The sequence below is a fragment of the Chiloscyllium punctatum genome, chromosome 17 (genome assembly GCF_047496795.1).
Source record: "Chiloscyllium punctatum isolate Juve2018m chromosome 17, sChiPun1.3, whole genome shotgun sequence".
NCBI classification, from domain to species: domain Eukaryota; kingdom Metazoa; phylum Chordata; class Chondrichthyes; order Orectolobiformes; family Hemiscylliidae; genus Chiloscyllium; species Chiloscyllium punctatum.
Window position 1 is genome coordinate 65,731,140 of NC_092755.1, and position 20,555 is coordinate 65,751,694.

The window sequence follows — 20,555 nt, forward strand, 5'->3', positions numbered from 1 at the left end:
TTGCACAGCCTCCCATGTCTACTCCGGTATCCTCCTGCATCCAAAGATGTGCAGGTTAGGGTGGATTGGCTATGCTAAATTGACCCAAGTGTCCGGGGATGTACAGGCTAGGATAGATTTGCTATGCTAAATTGACCCCAAGAGTCCAGGGATGTAAGGTTAGGGTGGATTGTCTAGGCTAAATTGCCCTATAGTGTCCAGGGATGTGCAGGCTAGGATGGATTGGTATGTTAAATTGCCCCGAGTGTTCAGGGATGTACAGGTTAGAGTGGATTGGCTATGCTAATTGCCCCAAAGTGTCCAGGGATATACAGTTAGGGTGGATTGGCTTTGCTACATAGCCCCATAGTGTCCAGGGATGTACACATTAGTGTGAATTGGCTGTGCTAAATAGCCCCATAGTGTCCAGGGATGTACACATTAGGGTGGATTGACTATGTTAAATTGCCCCGATTGTCTAGGGATGTACAGGTTAAGGTGGATTGGCCATGCTAAATTGCCCCATAGTGTCCGGTGATGTACAGGTTAGGGTGGATTGGCTATGTTAAATTGCGCCGAGTGTCCAGGGATGTACTGGTTCAGATGGATTGGCCATGCTAAATTGCACCATAGTGTCCAGGGATGTGTGGCTTTCCTGTAAACCTTTGTGGTGAATTCTCCGTTCGGTGTTCTCTGTACCATCACGTCCAGGAATGGGAGTTGGTTGTCCTTTTCTTCCTCTCTAGTGAATCGGATTCCTGTGAGTGTGGCGTTGATGATCTGGTGTGTGTTCGCTATTTCTGTGTTTTTAATTATTACACTGGGACAACACTACCATTATAGGGCAAGCCAAACAGAGAACAGCCAGGGAATTCCTAGAGGCATGGCACTCATCCACAGACTCTATCAACAAACACATCGACCTGGACCCAATATACCGGCCACTACAGCGGACAGCTCGAACTGACAACCGAAAGCGGCAGAGACAGGCCACTATAAATGCCGGAAGAAACAGCACAGAAGCGCTTCACAGGAGGCTCCCAAGCACTGAGGATGTCACCTAGACAGGGGACGAAACGTTTGCAAGACTAATTCCCAGCTCGGCGAACAGAACCACATCAACGAGCACCCGAGCTACAAATCTTCTCCCAAACTTTGCCCCATAGTGTCCAGAGATATGCAGGCTAGGATGGATTGGCTATGTTAAATGCGCCGAGTGTCCAGGGATGTACTGGTTCAGGTGGATTGGCCATGCAAAATTGCACCATAGAGTCCAGGGATGTACAGGTTAGTGTGGATTGGCTATGCTCAATTGCCCAAGTGTCCAGGGATTTGTGGGCTGGGTGGATTAACCATAGGAAATGCGGCGTTATAGGGATAGGGTAGGGGAGCGGGATGCTCTTTAGCGGGTCAGTGCGGACTCAATGGACTGAATAGCCTGCTTCCACACTCTAGGAATTTGTTGATACATTGGCTTCCTGCAAAATAGAAATACATTAGTGTTGAATAAAAGTATTATTTGTCAATTAACATTATTACAACTAACTGAGCAAGGAGTTTGAGTAGCAAAAGGAAGTCGGTTCATCCCTCCTCACCTGGGAAACTATCCCATTCAGACTCATAGCTATTAGGGACACCCGCCCGGGCACCAATTGTAATAACTGAGTTGAGTTGAATCCCTTCTGCGCTTCCTGGCTCACAGGAAAGATGTAAAGACATTGATCTTGTCCTCACCTTCCCTTTAACTGCCAGGTTTTCTAAGTCTTGGAGAACACAGGGTTGTACCTGAAAAGCAGGTTAATGGTGAAATTACTGGAGAAACTCAGCAAATTTGGCAGCATCTGTCGAGAGAAAGCAGAATCAAGTTTTGGGTCCAGTGACCCTTAGACCTGCTGAGTTTACCCAGGTATTTCCATTTTTGTTTAAGTTTTCCAGCATCTGCATTCCTGTGTTTTTTGCTTCATATGAATTGCTAAGCTGCCTCCTCATGTTGGTTTAGTTGTCCAGTCCCTGTCACATGTCTGTTAAACCATGAAGTGGGTGTCTTACCTTTGGAATTAATACTCGCTTCTCAGGCAATTACACCTTCCCTGTTTGTGGCAGTCAAAATATACTCATACTATTGAAGGATCAGAAGGGGTAATCTAATGGGAGTGCTCAAAATGTTGAAAGATCTTGAAGGCTGCCAATGACAGAAAATGTTTGTTTTTTTTTGCAAATTGGAAGCAAAGTGATGCTAGTTTTGGAAAAGCACTCAAAGCATTCGAGAGGGCATGAGAAGAAATTCACTGTGACATGCATTACCATATCTAGGTAGAGAATCGCAGTCAGTTGTGACCTTTAAACCAGAACTTGACGAAATACTTGAAGAAAAATATGTAAGTGTACGGAAAAAAAACAGGAGAATATGAATAGTGTAATGGTGGAATCTTCCCAAGTCTTAAATAATGTGGGCTGTGAAGAATTCCGTGAAAAGTTGAATGAGGCCTCTCTCAACGTCAAGAATGACAAGTCACATTATCCAACTAAGTGCTAGACATCAAAACCAGATTCAAGATTGTAAGCAACAAGAGACCTCTTAACAGCAATTATTGCTCCATGCCCCTCTCATCAGCCACAGAGAATTCCTGACATTAACATCAGAATGGGCACTTGGTGACTTTAACTTGTTGTTTGCCGATCCAAAGCCTTTGTTTTGGACACCCGTCCCCAATGTCTCAGGGACACTTTATGGGCAGTGCCCACACATATTCCATGTGCCCGCTTCTGTGCATCATCTTGGCATATCTCCAATCTGCTGACACAGCACTTCTGCAGTTCAGTGCAACTGTTTTGGGGGCACCATTAGCTTCATTGAAATGCTGCAGCATGGGCCCTTCACGAGCTGGGACTGGCACCCAGTTCATGGAGTGGACCTGTGTATACATCTCAGGACTGATAGCTTGCTCTCTTATCATTCACTCACTTTATAACTACTTGAATGCACACAGCATCCCTGTCTTGCCTTGCGTTAGATTTTAGCACTTTGTCCCCTCAGCTATACTTTAAGGGCTCTTAGTGTTCTAGCACAGGCGAGGTCAGGCAGTTTGTTATGGCTGTCAGCAGTGACCACTCAAGGGAGTGGAGAGGTTGCTGTCTGGCATAATGTTACAATAATCTCGCACCTGCATCAGGTGCTGTGTGCACGCTAAACACACTACATGTCTCAAAGTTGAAGGGGAGTAGTATCAAATCCAAGGAGAGACTTTTCAGTCTTGGATCCCTGCACATTATTTTAAGGGCAGTGTCCAATATCAGTGTTGGACCTGGGTGCAGTCAGTCAGCTGGTCAGAATGGACAAGCTCAGGGGTCTGTGTCCCTGCAGTCTGAAGAGAGGACCCCTGTCATTTCTCTGGGCCCAGTGTTACCGGTCTGGAAAGCTGTCGAAAGACAGTCAGGAGCTGGACAGATATTAATAAGAATTCTGTTGCCATATCATTCAGTGTTGTCTACGAGGTAAAAACAATGACTGCAGATGCTGGAAACCAAATACTGGATTAGTGGTGCTGGAAGAACACAGCAGTTCAGGCAGCATCCAACAAGCAGCTTTTGCCCGAAACGTCGATTTCGCTGCTCGTTGGATGCTGCCTGAACTGCTGTGCTCTTCCAGCACCACTAATCCAGTATTCAGTGTTGTCTGACTAGTTGCTCAAAAAGGTGTGCTGCAGTCACTCCTTGGGTCAATACATCCACTTTAAAGTCAGGGGGAGCATTCTCACTGCCACTGCTGCAGGAGGGAAGCTCAGTTGTGAGGATTGCAGTCAGATGTTGGAATTACAATACTGAAAAGGGACAGCTCAATAAAAAAAGACAGGGGAGACAGCATGGCAGAGCAAGATGTCATACAGGCCAGGGGGCTGGGGAGTTGTCAACCTGTCTCCTGTTCAGGACATTACTAGATTGGGCATGTTCATTTGATATGGTGGGGTGGGGAGACTGGTCAAGGGGAAAAATGAAGACTTAGACTGGTTGCGTGGGGACTTGATTAAGGAAAAGCCAATGGGCCTACTATGAAGGGGAATGTTTATGTTCAGGGGTTTCTGAAGACAGAGGGGCTGTGCTTGAAACTCGCTTTTCAAAGAATGACTGCTGTTGCCTTCCATCAAGTTGTAAATATGTAGATGGTTACCTCTCTCCAGTAGCTGCGTGTGCAAGTCTCCGTCAAGCTGCACTTGCAGCATTGAATGTACAGAGCCCATCCATGGAGATGGAAATGGTTGCAACCACACATGGAGGGGATGTGGTAAGTGCTTTGTTCTGTGAGGGAGGGGGCTTTGATTTGAAGCAATGTTAGGCCCTTCAAAGAGCAACACCATTACACAGATGCCCTACACTGAAGTAAAACTTACCTGTGAGCATTACAAACTTTTTGAACCTTAGACATTAGCTGAATGAGTGCTGTCCAAATCCTTTTCTTAACCATTATCATACAAGATAATGACTAAATAACACAACTGTCTGTGATACAATAGCAATAGTTATGCATCTGAGAAGATGGACCCTGGTTATGAAAGTAGCAATTGTCTGCCATTGACCATTTGCCCACATTGCTTGCTTCACAGCACAGTCCATGGAACATTCTGTTAAGCTAAGGATGGATGGATTCTGCACACTCATTGTTGCAAGTGCAGTTAGACAGGAACTTGAACACACAGCTTCTGGTGAGAAATGGCCAACTACAAACAAGGGTGAAAACTTATTTGCAATGACATGTCACTTGTGCCATCTGTGTGTCCTCAGAAAGTGTTTTTTTTCCCTCCCTACAGTTCTGGGTTCTGAGTTAGGGTGGATGGACCCTTCACTGTGAAGCCTGTTGCTGGTGAGGGGGCCCAAGTAAGTGTGTAGACAGCACAGAGGTCATGCAAGACGAGCACGCGTTGAGCTGGAGTGAGTAAAAGCAAGTCAAGGAAGTTATTGCAGGCAGCAGTGAGAGTGGTAGCGCATGAGATTTGCTGGGAGGTTAGTGAGTGTGAGGCAGCAGAGAGAAGATGTGGCACTTGTCTTGACGGAGTGCTGGCCATTGCTCTGGATTGTGGAGACCTCAGTAACTTGAGTGGTGATGTCAGTCCAGATTGGCATAGTCCAGTGTCCAGTGTCAAGAGAAGAAGACATCAATCTCTGTACCACCCCAAGCCACCATGACCTTGAGTTTCCTGTCTGCAAAGTAGGATGACAGTTTTCCTTGTCCATCGTGCCCATGGTGAATAGCTGCAAGTGTGCAGGGCATCTCTGGACTACCACTGCTTGATCAGCTACACAGCAACTAGGATTAGATTACTTACAGTGTGGAAACAGGTCTTTCGGCCCAACAAGCCCATACTGACCCTCTGAAGAGCAACCCACCCAGACCCATTCCCCTACATTTACCCCTTCACTTAACACTACGGGAAATTTAGCTTGGCCAATTCACCTAACCTGCACATTTTTGGACTGTGGGAGGAAACCGCAGCACCTGGAGGAAACCCACGCAGACACAGGGAGAATGTGTCTGAGGTTGCCTGAGGTGGGAATTGAACCCAGGTCTCTGGTGCTGTGAGGCAGCAGTGCTAACCATTGTGCCACCGTGCCACGCATAGGAGAAAGGGAAGACTGCAGATGCTGGAGAGTTGAAAAGTGTGGCTCTGGAAAAGCACCACAGGTCAGGCAGCGTCCGAGGAGCAGGAGAGTCGATGTTTCGGGCATAAGCCCTTTGTCAGGAATGTCTGATGTCACATAGTTTGACCCCAGCTACGCAGCAACCTTTTCAATTTGACACCAGTGTCAGGGATGCTGGAATATCCCTGGATGTGCCAGCATGGTGAGCAATTTCAGCTACAGTGATTAGAGAATCAGGCTAACATGAGGCAAGAGTGGTGTCATGAGGCATGGTAGCTCATTATTGAGGCAATTTTGGGACGATCAGTTGAGAAAATTCACGAAGCTTTGCAGAGAGAAACTTTCCATGAAACTCAACAAGAATGAAAGTTTGCCAGATTTTGGGAAGATTCAGTCCTGGATAAAAAGAAAGCCCAAAAGAACTTCTGATGCTGGACATCAGAAACAAAAGCAGAAATTCCTGGAAAACTCAGCAGGTCTGGCAGAACTGTTCCAAAGAAGGGTCACTGGACATGAAATGTTAACTCTGATTTCTCTCCACAGATGCTGCCAGATATACTGAGTTTTCCCAGTAATTTCTGTTTCAGTCGTGTGTAACTTTTATATGGAACAAGTGGTGGGACATTGTTGGCTAAATAACTGGACATTAGCTACTGGATGAACAATCCAGACACCTGAATTGATAATTAAGAGAACATGATCTTAAATATTGTTCATGCAGTTTGAGAATTTGAAGTCCATGTAACTAAAAATCAGATAGGATGTAAATTAAGAAGCTGCCACTTTGTTTGCATCAATTGTACACTATTGCACAAAATGTTTTTAAAGTATTGGTTGATATATTCTTGATTACCAAGAGAATGAAAGATTGTTGGGATTGTGCAGGAATATTGAGTGGAGGTTAAAATCAGATCATGCATGATCTTATTCAATGGCAATGTTCCTTGTTGGACGTTTGTACGACCCAAATTCAATATTATCCCTACTTTCAATTTCTCGGAGTTAGCTGTATCTCTTGGCAAAAGTGTAAACCTATAGATAATGGATGGGCTGTCTGTTATATACCCTGCCTGATTTTTGTGTCGATGAAGCAAATGAAGAACAAAAACCAGGCTTGGTGCATACTGTGTCGCTGATGAATTTGCTTGTTTTACAATATTGGACCAAGTCAAAAATGCCAACATAACTTTCAATAAATTAGCTTTTTTTTTGTTAATTCTTTGGCATAGTGACTCCCAAGACAAACTCTGGATGCCTCATACAAAAATCTACTGAAACTGCAATTTAGATGCAAGCAGCATTGCAGATAATCTTGTTGAAGATCCAAGCAAAAATATTTTGAGTGGCATTCAAAGGTTGTGTCCACTTGAATGTATGGAATTTTTCACCCACTGATTAGGTCTGTTTCCAACCTTTGTTTATCAAAGTGTCCTAAAGTTTTATTTACCTAATGGCTTGATGTTAATCAACTGACTGTTAATTACTCATTCCTGCATGGATCTGGTGGAACGTATACCCATTTCCCAATGACTGAACGCCCAAGCTGTATGGTCCACAGTTTTCCTTTAACACAATACCCTTTCACTTGTGGTAGCCCTAACCTCATGATTGGTAAAATATATTTGTTAGTATTTCCTCTCAGTTCACTTCTGCATTTGATAATTCAACTTACAGTGTATCAACATTCACCCATTGTGGATAACCAAATTTAGATGCAGCTTCTGTCTAACATTAACTAATGGAATTGTGGAGAAAGTAAACAATGAAAGATGGAAAATAACAGATGACATGATGCAATTTGACTTTGTGCATTAAGACAAAACAGGTTAAAATCTAATTGATTTGAATGGATATAACAATCAGAAAAGTATGGGTTGCCAATTTTCTGTTACATGTTTTTCACCATCAGATAAACTCCAAATCCATCTCATGGAGTCAGAGAGGAGATTAAAATGTACTTGTGAGGAAACACAAAAGTATTATTTGGACTCTGGCAAAGGGAGTTTAATAACAAGCGACATTTTTGTCCTGTCAAGTTTAATGGACTTTTGGAACTTGGAAACAAACACCACACCATGTTTATGTTTATGTTTATTTTTCATTTTATTTAAGAAAAGCTTTCCAAGTGTTTTATTTATGATTTGCAATTGTAGGGAAAATTTCCAAATGCAACTCAATTTGACATGCTAGTGAGAAAATGCTGTAGCATATGGGTGGAATGGAATAATGAACAAAAATTGTAATTTAGACCAGCGGTTTCCTCGGAGCAACCACTAGTTTAAAATCATGGAAGCAATTGTTGCTTAATAAGAATGGTCATAATCAAGACTAAGGTGTCTTACAGTGTCATCTGGGATGAGAAGGAATTTCTTCTCTCTGAGGTTAATAAATCTGTGGAATTTCTTAACACAGAGACCTGTCATAATTGGATTGTTAAGTACATTAAAGATTGAAATAGATGAATTTTAATCAGGAAGGGAATCAAGGCTTATTGAAAGTCGAGTTGAAGATTATCAGGTCAGCTATGATCTAAATGAAGCAGATTCGATGGGCCAAATGGTCTAGTTTGTTTTATGGTCTGATGAAATGGCAGATTTTGACAAGTTGTCCTTTTAAACCTATTGCACATAAAATCCCAGTTCTTTGCAAATAGGCATGCTAGTCAGACTGTCCTTTCAACTCACTGAAATTCCAGAGTCAAACCAATTTGTCCAGAATTAGAAGGTTAGTGTATTCAATGTTGTGCAGTAAATAAAAATCAACTGGAATGACACTTAATATAAACATAATAAGAGAAGTTCATGCAGAGTTGCAGTGCCCTAAGAAAAATTATATCTATTTAATCTGTTGCAAATGCTTGTATAATCTTGTATTACATTTGGATCTAGCTATGAGGCTTGAAGGAGATTAAGTAAGATCAAATAAGATCAATGCTTTAATCGTCTGTATAGACATAAACAAACATTTGACCGAGAAACATTGAATGAATCAAACCCTGAAACAATGATTTAAAATTCACTTTTAATTTTTGCTAATTTTCACATGTTGCAATGATGAGAAAGATTGGTTAAATGTAAAGTTTATGTGATAATTTAATTTAGGTCAACCAATTGGAAGCGATCTACTTTTTGACCACTGCCAGTGGGAAATAAAAGGACAGTTGGGATGATAGCAGGAAATGTGCTTCTTTTTTACACAGTGTGGCCTGAAAGATAATTAATTTTGAAAGAAATGGTAGGATTTAAAAGAGAACTCATGTTGATTGTTCAGGACATTTACCCCAGGAACATCAAAAGAACAATTTTTCATTGGGTTTAGCAGTCGCTCGAACCTGTGTCTAGATTTGGTTCCAGCAAAAGATAGTGGATATGTGATGGCTCAGGAGCAGTATCCATTTCTACGTATATCATGTTTTATATTAAGAGATCTTTCAAACCTTTCTCCTTGGTAGCCCTGCTATTTTTAAATTCAAATTCTGATATAACGCACAAGTTCCATTCCTGTGCAGTCCCGTGGTATAAGAAAATTGTGTAATAGCAGCACCATTTAAATCAATGGGACCAGAATCAAGTTATAGCCAATACGAGTAAGGAAAGTTCGCATTCTACAAATAACAATCTAAATTCTTCAATCGCGTTATTGCCAATTCACATTGAAGAAATGCATGTTAAAGCAGAACCAACTGTTCTCTTTTTGCAAAATCTGACATTTCAAACACACATGCTGTGCATAACACGAATAAAGGGTGTGCATTAAATCATACGTTTAGTGGTAATATTCAAAATGTCCCGCTAAATAAGTATATATAAACTTGTCCGACTATTGCTATCTATGACAGATGCATTGAGTAGGCCCATTCCATTCCATTAGAACTTCCCAGTGATTTATTTGCTTGTCCTGTCCTCTGCCACATTATCTGTCAGTAAAGTCTGAATAGCCCTGTCAAAATCTGGCCTGAAATGTCTTAAAACCTGGCTGTTTAATTCTTAATAATGTTCCTCACTTGAACACAATAGTCAATTTTTCTTAAATTAAAAGTTGCTTTTGATGTACAGGGGTGCAGAGTTGTGGCGTGTTAATCAATAATAAAACAAAATAATGTTTTCACTATATGTCAGATGTGCTTTATTGAACAGAGATGAAGTATCTGATTTACAATCAATTCCAGACTGTATCTCAGCATTTCGTTCTTGCACGATTGCTTCATGACCATTCTCAAGCTTGAGTTCAAGCCCCACCTGCTCGCGAGGTGTGCAGTAACATCTCTGAGCAGGTTGATGCGAAAATATATTTCTGATGTGGATCGTGCCTGACGAGATAGCAAATCGGGGGGAAATATACGTCATTTCCATGGACTAAGTCTGTTCATAGTAAATGTTGCTAAGGAAATGACAGATCTTTCCGCAGATTTAAGAGCCTTTTGGGAGCTGTGAATCATAGAATCATCGAATCCCTACAGTGTGGAAGCAGACTAATTGACCTTTCGGGTCCATGCCAACACTCTGAAAAGCATCCCACCCAGACCCATCCCCCACCTGATTGCTGTAACCCTGTGTATCCCATGGCTAACCTACTTAGCCTGCACATTCCTGGATGTGGGCAATCTAGCATGGCCAATCCACCTAAGTTACACACCTTTAGACTGTGTGAGGAAACTGGAGCACCTGGAGGAAACCCACGCAGACACAAGGAGAGTGGAATCGAATTTGGTGCTGTGAGGCAGCAGTGCTAACCACTGAGTCACCATGCTGCCCCTGCTGCTGACTGATCAAAGACTGTTGGTTCTTCACTGCTGGCAGTGCCAACAAGAGTGGATGGCTGCCACTAATACTGTTGCAGGACCTTCACCAGGATGATCATTGGCTTCCTGGAACTCAGGTGATTGAAAGCAAGGTGGGAGTCACATAGAGGGAGAGGGGCCACAGGAAGGGGAGGGGAAAGCAGTTAAATGGAAGAATAGGAACTAGTTTTCAACATTATCCCACCTCTCACTTTCCAATGTTGGCACTTGGCTTGGGCTCAAAGAGGGACCCACCAGAAGATCACATGCAAACCCATCTAGGAAAGCAATGCCACTCACATTTAATCCTTGAGCAATAAATGGACTGGACTTGGCGATAATTAATATCAATGGACTCAGTAATAATTCCAAATGTCATCCTGTTACAAGTAGTTGAGATATTCGTATTGTCCCATTCTCAATTTCACAGTGAAAGGTTCCCACTCCATCCCCTATATCTATCTTCACCACTCACCCTTACCGTCCCGGTCCCCCAGGCCCCACATCTCTCCCCTACCCTAGCATCCTGCATTTTGCCTACTTTCTGGACTCATCTCTCTAAAATGCTCTACTCTTTTTTTCTCTTTCTCCTTATCTATAATTTACCAAGATTTTGCTTGCCTATCCTAATATTCTCAGCATGGCTCAATGCTCATTTCTTTACCCATTGTATCTATTTATCTCTTGCCTGTTCATCTTGAGAAGTGCAATGTATTAGATACAATGATTTCCTCTGTGGCTATCTAACTGAGAAATCTAAACTGAGATTGAGAATTCAGCAAATACCACTCATGCTAATGTTGGACAAAATAGCTGAGGCAAAACTGATCACAGTTACTGAAATTCAGCTGTAAAATTATATTGAACTGAAGTTATTATGTGCAATACTGTCTCAATAAATGTTTCATCACTTGTAAGATAATTACACTTGAGTGATTAGTGATTTGTGATGGAGGCTTCCCCTCACTGGTATGGCATGAGCAATGGTCAGCAAAGTGAGGAAAATATACAGAGAATGAAAAACAAAATTCAGAATCTGAACCTTGAGAAACATTTCCACAGTTGGCAACTTCAGGAAAATGGCAACTTCAGAAACTCATCCTGGAATAAATGGCTACCTTAGGTCAGTACCTATGCATCTCATGAAAGCTCCAATTTGCTTTATTTTTATAAAATTTCTAATCCTTTCCTGAGAAACTAGATGGGATGTATAAATTCCTGGGATATAGAGTCATAGAGTCACAGAGATGTACAGCATGGAAACAGACCCTTCGGTCCAACCTGTCCATGCCGACCAGATATCCCAACCCAATCTAGCCCCACCTGCCAGCACCCAGCCCATATCCCTCCAAACCCTTCCTATTCATATGCCCATCCAAATGCCTCTTAAATGTTGCAATTGTACCAGCCTCTGCCACATCCTCTGGCAGCTCATTCCACATCAGAGCAGGTACCTGGAGGCTGCAGCTCACCAAAGCTTCTCATGGCCTCTGTCCAAGTTCCTCTTCACAACATTGTCCTTGCAAGCTCCCTGGCCACAATCCTCCTCCTCCCCTCATCCATGCAGCTCGGCATCAGACTAACTCAAGCGCCACTTCAGCACTTCAACACTTGACTTTGGAACTGAGGGACATTTATGGTTACATGTTTCTGCCAAGTTGCTTTGTGTACAGAGCCAGATGTGTATCTCATGCATTAACACAGAATGCTTTGGTGCTTACATGGACCCATGTACCTTATGCTTTATGCTTGCTTTCTTTGCCCTCATTCATTTCACCATTTATTTAGAGACTGCCCATCACTATGTGGGTCCTATTGCTTTCTGGGCCCATGCAACCTTCAGTACTCACTTACAGGCTGACAGACTTTGTGGCTTGTATTGATTTTTAGTGCACGGGAAGAGGCAAGTGGCTTGACTTGGTAGGGGACACTGAACAGTCAAGGGTATGGATTTTTGCACCATGTTGCTTCAACATTGTATCTGTAACTTCTGCAGTGAATGCCCTTGGTGATAACTGTTAACCACCGCAATGTGAGGGCTAGTTCTTTGCTTGCAACACCCCCTGAAGTTGTGAGCAAATGGACTTTAATTAAGGCAGCGGCAGCACAGATGCCAGTAGATCCCAGCAGTAGTGAGCGCCTCTGTCACTCTAGTTGTACTGTTCCCTGAGAACGACATCCACTACCTCCTTATTATGTAATGTGCTTAAGACCAGAAGATTGTATGAGAAAAGTCACTCCAAGCCATGGCAGACATAGCAGCATGAGTTGCACTGGACAAAACTGTTTAACTGAAAATGGAACAATTCCACTCTTGATTCTTCTAGAATGAACGCAATTTTTGAACATAAACGAAAAGACTCTTCTTTCTCTCCTAAAGTCAGACCCCCTAATACTCAGTTCCAGTCGATAAAAGAAATCTTGATTGAGATATTCTGGGTCAATTAACTATATTGTCTGCCAAAAAGATTAGCACAAGCACAAAACTGGTTGTCCAAGTGGCTGCCTGCACGTGTTCAAATGGACCTGATGGCATCAGTTACAAGCAACAGATGTCCCTCAGCCAGAATGAATCTGCACATGTGCAAGCTGATGGCACTACGTCGTGTGTGTAAGAACGCCACACCTGCTACACATACACACAGATGGTCCAACAGAGGCCAAAAGGCCAGGAGTAAGGGCAAAGGTCAGGAGCAAGGGGAAAGGCCAGAAGCAGAGGCAAAATTCATACAGTGGAGCCAACAGATCAGTGGAGTAGCTCCTTTCAGTGAGTGAGAGAATGATAGCATCTCCAGGATGAATCTTGACATGGTCAATGCAATGTGAGTAGGAAGAATTTTCCTTCCACTTTACTAAAAGCCCAAAGGTTTGTTTAATAGACTATCCTCCCTGTGGGAAGGCATTGCTTGACATTGATATAGGACTGGGCAAAAGTGAGTACTGCAGATGCTGGGGATTAGAGCCAAGAGTGTGGCACTGGAAAAGCACAGCAGTTCAGGCAGTATCCGAGGAACAGGAAAATTGACGCCTCTGGCAAAAGCCCTTCATCATACAGGACTTCCAGGTAAAGGTTTTGCACCCAAATGCTCCTTGCAACTTCTAACAGTGGTATTCCCATGAAACACTGCCATTGCATACAACAAAAAAAACTTGCCGTTTAAAAGACCTTAACATGAGGTTTACAGTTATATTCATGGTTTTATTAAATCGGTTGTTAACATTGAACCTATTCAGTGCACTGCTGAAGTACGACGTAACTATGCTATTTATTGAAACCATTCTTCCTGGTGAAGTCAATGGAATCTACTTGTCTGCTTGGTGTTCCTTTCCTCTGGTGTATTTAGGTTAAAATGCATGTCTATTTCTTCAATCCAGCCAACACCACCTTTAATATTAGTCCTGCACATTTTGTTACTCTGGCCTATGTTTAGATTGGCATCTTCCCTTCCACCCACACCTTCCTCTGTCCCTCACTCCCTAAGCCCAATCCCTCCCCTTCAGCACAGCACCCTGCATTTTGTTGGGAAGTGGGCCTTGTGTTGTTAATGTATTAGAGTGAAGAAAATTTCCAGTAATGTGACTTAAAATGCACGAGTAAGACACTTTTAATGTCATGCAAATTCCAGACATGTTTCAGCTACAAAATATATCTTTGTCACCTAAAATATAGGTGTCCTCTGAAATTATATACCCAGATATAATTGCAACAATGTAGTTTTTTTTTCCATTTCCAATATGTCATCGTCAATGTGGCACAAAGCTGTTGAATGCTGGCATTTGTAGGTGACACCGTCAGAAAGCAATCCGATTACCATGAATACATTCAAATGAAGATGTGGGAGTTTACTTAGAGCAAATTATACAAAGATGTGCTCATGAAAGTTAAATTGTCATACTATTCAATGATCACTGAATTTGCAGCATTGAAACAAGGGGAGGTGACAGCCTATAGATAATATCACTGGATTGTGAATCCAGAGATCCATGTCAATGGTGGAATTTGAATATAATAAAAGTCTGGAATTAAGAGTCTAATGATGACCACATGAATCCATTGTCAACTGTCAGGAACAAGTCCATTTGGTTCACTTGTGTCCTTTTGGGAAGGAAATCTGCCATCCTCACCTGACTTACGTGTCACTCCAGACCCACAGTAATGTGGCTGACTTTTAACTGCCCTCTGAGCTGAACTAACTCCATGGATGCTGGTTTCCCATCATCAAATCAATCCTTATTAACATGTGGAGAGTCTTTGACACTTTTACAGCTTCCTCAGAGACAGCTCTCAGAATTAACTGGATGTCTGACATTCCTGTTCTTTTTTTTTGAGCCACTCCTGTCTATTTTTTCCCCCTTTTTACCCCCACAATACCGTCTAACTGCGGTAGTGCTTATTTTTTCCCCAGCACCCATGTTGTGTGTGTGCAGGTGTGAGACACAGTGAAAGACACAAAGTGCACAAATCTTTATTCAAATTTCCACCACCAGGAAGAAAGGAAACATTCGAGTGGCCAGTGACAAGCAGTGCCCTTCACATCAAAGGGCAATGCTGTGTGATCAAACAGTGGAGGGGAGGGCAGGGATCAAATCAAAATAGAGTTGGAGGACATTCCTGTTCTTTTTTTATGTTTTTTTCACGCACTTAAAAGGTGCTGTCTGAGGAGGCTTGGTGAATTCCTGTAGTGCACTGTGTAGATGTTCACAGGGAATCCGAGAGGAAAAGTCGGAACAGTTCAATGGATTTTGACTCTTTTTGTGTCTTCAAAAGAAAATTGTATTAATGCCTTACTGAGGCAAATGTCAGTCATATGGAAGTACTTTTTTTAATAATATATTTTTATTAAGAAAAACAGTACAAAAATAGTACAAAACTAAACCCAAATAATAAAAACAAATTTCCCAACCCATCTTCCTATACGAATGTAAAAACATATAGAGAAGTATAAAATTAAAAAAAAACCTAAACTAGTTATTTAACTAACTAAATAAATACTTAACAACAAAGAAATAAATAGTAATAACTCAGCCCAGCCGAACAAAATACTCATACATTCACAGCTCCTCCTACCTGGATATTGGACTCATGAAACACAATCGTTATGGCTATATAAAAGCCCTGTTAGTGTGGCAGATAAATCTGTGTCCAGGTATTTCAAAGAGGGTTGCCATGTCTTGTAAAAATTCTCAGTTTTGTGGTGTACCATATTTGTGAGAAAATCCAGGGGAATATGCTCCATAACAATCTTCCGCCAACCCGACAGGCCTGGGGGGTTTTCTGATATCCAACCTAGCAAGATATTCTTCCTTGCACAGAATGTAAGAATATTGAAAAGTTTTTCCTTATGCGAGTCTGCAGGAAATACAATGGGTAGGCCAAAAAGGAGTGAAATAGGGCCCTTCTCCAACCCGACACCTAAAATCCTCTCCATTGCACCCACCACAGCGCTCCAATATGTTTGAAGCCTGTCACAAGACCAAAGACAATGGGTCAGAGTACCCGTACAGACCTTGCACTTGGGGCATGCTGAAGATACCTCTGGTTTAAATTTGACAAACGGTCTGGGGCTAAGTGGACCCTGTGGAGAATCTTCAACTGTAAAGCATGGGTCCTATTTCAAATTGATATATTCCTTGCATTCTCCCAAATATCCTCCCATGCCTCTGAAGAAACTTCAGCACCCAGCTCTCTTTCCCACATCTTGCAGAGTCGATCAGACTCATCTGAGGTGGCACCCCCCAATTGGTGATATAGAGTACTGACAGAGAGTGTACTCTTAGCCCTTAGTACCCCTCTTTCTATTTCAGATATGTAAGGATCAGTCAAAAGTGTGATCCTTTTTTGAATAAAATCCCGAACTTGAAAAAAACGAAAGAGGTCTCTATTAGGTAACTCGTACTTCCATACTAACTGATCAAAGGACATCATTACATCTCCCTCAAATAAATCACCCATGCAAGATATACCCCTAGCTGCCCAACGTTTAAATTCTGAATCTATCATACCTGGTTGAAAACTCGGCATACCCACTAAAGGTGTAAGCAAAGATGTTTTGCCAATATTACCTTCCCTCTGCAGAATTGCCCTCCATGCCTTAACAGTATTGATGACTATTGGGTTATGGCAATATTCCCTAACTGTCCTCACCTTGTCCATAAACAGCAAACTGGTAAGGGGGCACCCTGCCTGGGAGACTTCGATATCTAGCCATATTGAAAGAGGGTCCCCACAAACCCAATCACTTACGTAGGTCAAAAGCGAGCTTAATTGGTAATTTTTAATGTCCGGAAAGTCTCCTCCCCCCAATCTGTGAGGCAACTGCAGTTTGGCTAATTTAATGAGGAGCCGTTTACAGTGCCAGATAAAGGAGCTGAACCAACTGTTCAGTCACCTGAGTGTTTGTTTATTGAAAACCAGGGGGACCATCCGTATAGGGTATAGCAAACAAGGGAGAATATTCATCTTAATAAGTGCTATCCGACCCAACCATGAGACTGGATGTGCCTCCCATCTTTGGAGATCATGTTTAATTTTTTCAAATAATTGAGTAAAATTGGCTTTGAACAGCCAATCCAGAACTGGAGTAATGAATATGCCCAAATACACAAAACCCACCTGTGACCACCTAAATGGGAATCTATAGTCACTCTCAAGAGCCGACTCTTTCATAAGACCACCCATAGGCATAGCCTCTGATTTAGCAAAATTAATCTTATACCCTGAAAAAGCGCCAAACGTGTGAATGCATTGTATCAGACAAGGCACTGAGACTGCTGGATTTGTCAAGAAAATTAGAACATCATCTGCATACAGCGAGATCTTATGTAATTTTGACCACACTTCTGGAGCTGTTATATTGAGATCTCCACTAATGGCCTCTGCCAACGGTTCAATCACCAACGTAAAAAATAATGGTGAAAGGGGACAGCCCTGCCGGCTGCCCCTAGAAATATTAAAATTGCTTGATCGTATCCCGTTGGTAATGACCGCAGCGAGAGGTACACTGTCGAGAACCTTTACCCATCTTATGAAAACTTCGCCCAGATCAAACCAGTCTAGAATATAGAAAAGGTACGGGCACTCAACTCGGTCAAATGCCTTCTCTGCATCTAAAGAAATCACCAATCCCTGTATTGAATTACGTTAAGCAGCCTCCTAACATTATTGGAGGATCTGCAACCCTTTATGAAGCCCGTCTGATCCTCTTTAGTAATAGAAGGTAACACAGTCTCCAGCCTTAACGCAAGAGCCTTAGAGAGGATCTTAAAGTCCACATTTAAGAGCGAGATGGGCCTGTATGAAGCACAGTTTTCCGGATCCTTCCCTTTTTTAAGGATAAGAGAAATATTAGCCTCTCTCAGAGATGGTGGGCGACAAACATGACTGTATGAATCATTAAACATATTCAGCCTCGGGCCTGACAGTATACTTATAAATTCCTTATAGAATTCACTGGGAAGTCCATCAGGACCTGGCGCCTTTCCACTCTGAAGCTGCCTCACAGCTTCCTGCACTTCTTGCTCTGACAATGGGGTATTGAGAAAGGACTGTTGTTCGGGAGTCACACCCGGGAGCTTCAGATCTCTGAAAAAGGATTCCATTTTGGTCTGCCCCTCCTCACAATTCTCAAACTGATATAATTCAGAGTAGAATCTCTGGGACGCCACATTAATCTTTTTAGAATCACATGTTAGGTTCCCAGACCCCTCCCTAATCGCTGTAATGGTTTGTGGGGCACTTCTCTTTCTGGCAAGGTATGCTCAGTATTTGCCTGGCTTGTCACCATGCTCGTATAATCTTTGCTTTGCAAAAGCCAGCTCCTTCTTTGTCGTCTGCGTGAGCACGGAATTTAGTGCAGACCACAGTGTCGTAATCCTCTGCAGTTTGACCAACGAGGGTCTGTCAAAATAGGTCTTCTCAGCTGCTTTCAACCGTGCTTCAAGGAGATGTTGCTGCTCACCCTTCTGCCGCTTCCTATTTGTGGAGTATGAAATAACTAACCCTCTGGCATAAGCTTTGGCAGTTTCCCAGAGAACAGATGAGCTATCAACCGAGCCTATGTTGATGGCTAGGAATGTCTGAAGCTCCCTCGAGAAATACTCCACAAACTTGCTGTCCATGAGAATAAAGGGGTCCATTCGCTAGTACCTTGAATCCACTGTAACATCCTTAATTTTAACTATCAGGTACACTGGAGCATGATCTGAGATGGCAATATTACCAATCATACAGGATGCAACCAGATCCAGGGTTACCGCAGGGGTCAGAAAAAAATCAATCCTCATGTGACATCTGTGCGGATTGGAGAAAAACGTGAAATCCCTACATGTAGGGTGGAGACACCTCCAGACGTCCACCAATCCTAATTCCCCACACAAACCCAATAACTGTTTAGTTTGTGCAGAGGTATTGAGGGACCTTTCAGCAACCTGTCTACTGTGGGGTCCATGACGCAGTTAAAATCTCCCCCTATAATGATGTGCCGAGACTTGAGGCTTATCAGTTTAGAAAAAGCATCTACCAAGAATTTAAGAGGATGAGCTGGGGGACAATAAACATTTAAAATGCCGTATTCTTCCCCATTTATCAAGGCTTTAAGAATTACAAACCTCCCGTATGTGTCTTTAACACATTCCAACAATTTAAATGAGAGATTTTTCCAAACCAATATATCCACTCCCCTACTTCTGGTATTAAATGATGAAAAATAAATTCAGTCAAAGCCATTCTGCTGTAATTTCAGATGTTCCATGTCATCCAAATGTGTCTCCTGTAACAAAGCAATATCCACCTTCTTCTTTCTCAGACTCAAGAATACCTTCTTTCTCTTAATTGGTGAGTGACTTCCCTTGATATTCCAGGTACACCATTTAATCAAATCATTAGCCATAATCTTCTGCAATTACATTTAAATTCCAGAGAGGAGGAACCCGAACCACAAATGTCTTTTACAGAATGATAAACGCATACCCAAGCAACAATATTTATACATACTACAATTGTTTAACTTAGGTTAGTTTGTCCACAAAGTCTCTTGCCTTCTCCGATGTGTCAAAGAGATGCATGGATCCATCTAAGATGATCCGAAGCAATGCTGGATATCTCAGGGAGTACTGAATCCCAAGCTCCTTCAATCTTCTCTTGACACCATCATACGATTTTCATTTCTGGATAACCGCCGCTGAAAAGTCCTGAAAAGATATGATCTTAGACCCCTCATAAATTAGGGCCGTTGGATCCTTCCCCTGGAGTCTGGAAGCCTCCATGACTCTCTCCTTATCCTGGTAATGATGGAACAGCACCAGGAAAGGACGAGGGCATTGACCCAGACCCGACCTCCGTGCTGCGACCCGGTGATCCCTCTCTATCTTCAATCCTCTCATGCCAGTCTCCAAGTCAAGGAATTTCGGAAGCCAATCTTCAACAAATTCTGCAGGCCGCTCACCTTCCTTACCCTCAGGCAGACCGATGATCCGAATGTTTTTTCTCCTGCCCCTGTTTTCAAGATCATCCACTTGGTCATGCAAATTACGAACCTGTGTGTTCAGGGCTTGGATCTCTTCCTTGAATGAACTGGCATCAGCCTCCACCACTGTGACCCTGTGCTCCACCCCATCCGTCCTCTTCTCTAGATCTCCCAGGTGCTGCTCATGCTTCTGCAGCATGAACAAGACTGGAAGCCAGTTTATCTTCAATCTGTTTCCCCAACATCTCACGAGAATTTGAGAGCTGGTTCACCAGGCCCTGGAGAGTAATCAGCTCCGAGGCTGCTGCAGGCCCGGCCTCAGATGCTCCTCCTCCCTTTTTAGGCATTTCTGGACGGCTGAAAATACAGGTAAGTCAATTTTTAAATGTTTCTTGCGGCTCCACAATCTTTCCAACGCCCCAAGAAATCCTGATGACCTGGGTTGGGTGGGTTAAAGGGCTGTCCTGCTCCTGCTGCGATGCGAAGCTCTGCAGTGTGATCTTCTCAGATCGCCGCCATCTTAGATCCCCCCGAAAGTACTTTTAATATTAATACAGGTCTGTGGTATCTTTTATTTTAGATGTTTCCCCAAGGGGTCACTGAAATAACTCCACAAAGGTCGGTATCCCATCACCAGGTCACCCCTTATTTCCATGTGTATAGTACATGACACTGACCCAGCTAACTCAGAGTAGGCT

At 42.7% G+C, this 20,555-nt stretch overlaps 2 long non-coding RNA genes across 3 annotated transcripts in view; one reads left to right on the plus strand and one right to left on the minus strand.

Annotated features, from left to right (window-relative positions):
* Positions 1-20,555, minus strand: part of LOC140487912 (uncharacterized) — a 199,511-nt gene that overhangs the window by 35,176 nt on the left and 143,780 nt on the right. The window lies entirely within an intron of this gene.
* LOC140487909 (uncharacterized) overlaps positions 1-20,555 on the plus strand; it is a 105,203-nt gene that overhangs the window by 6,769 nt on the left and 77,879 nt on the right. The gene's annotated exons all lie outside the window — the stretch shown is intronic.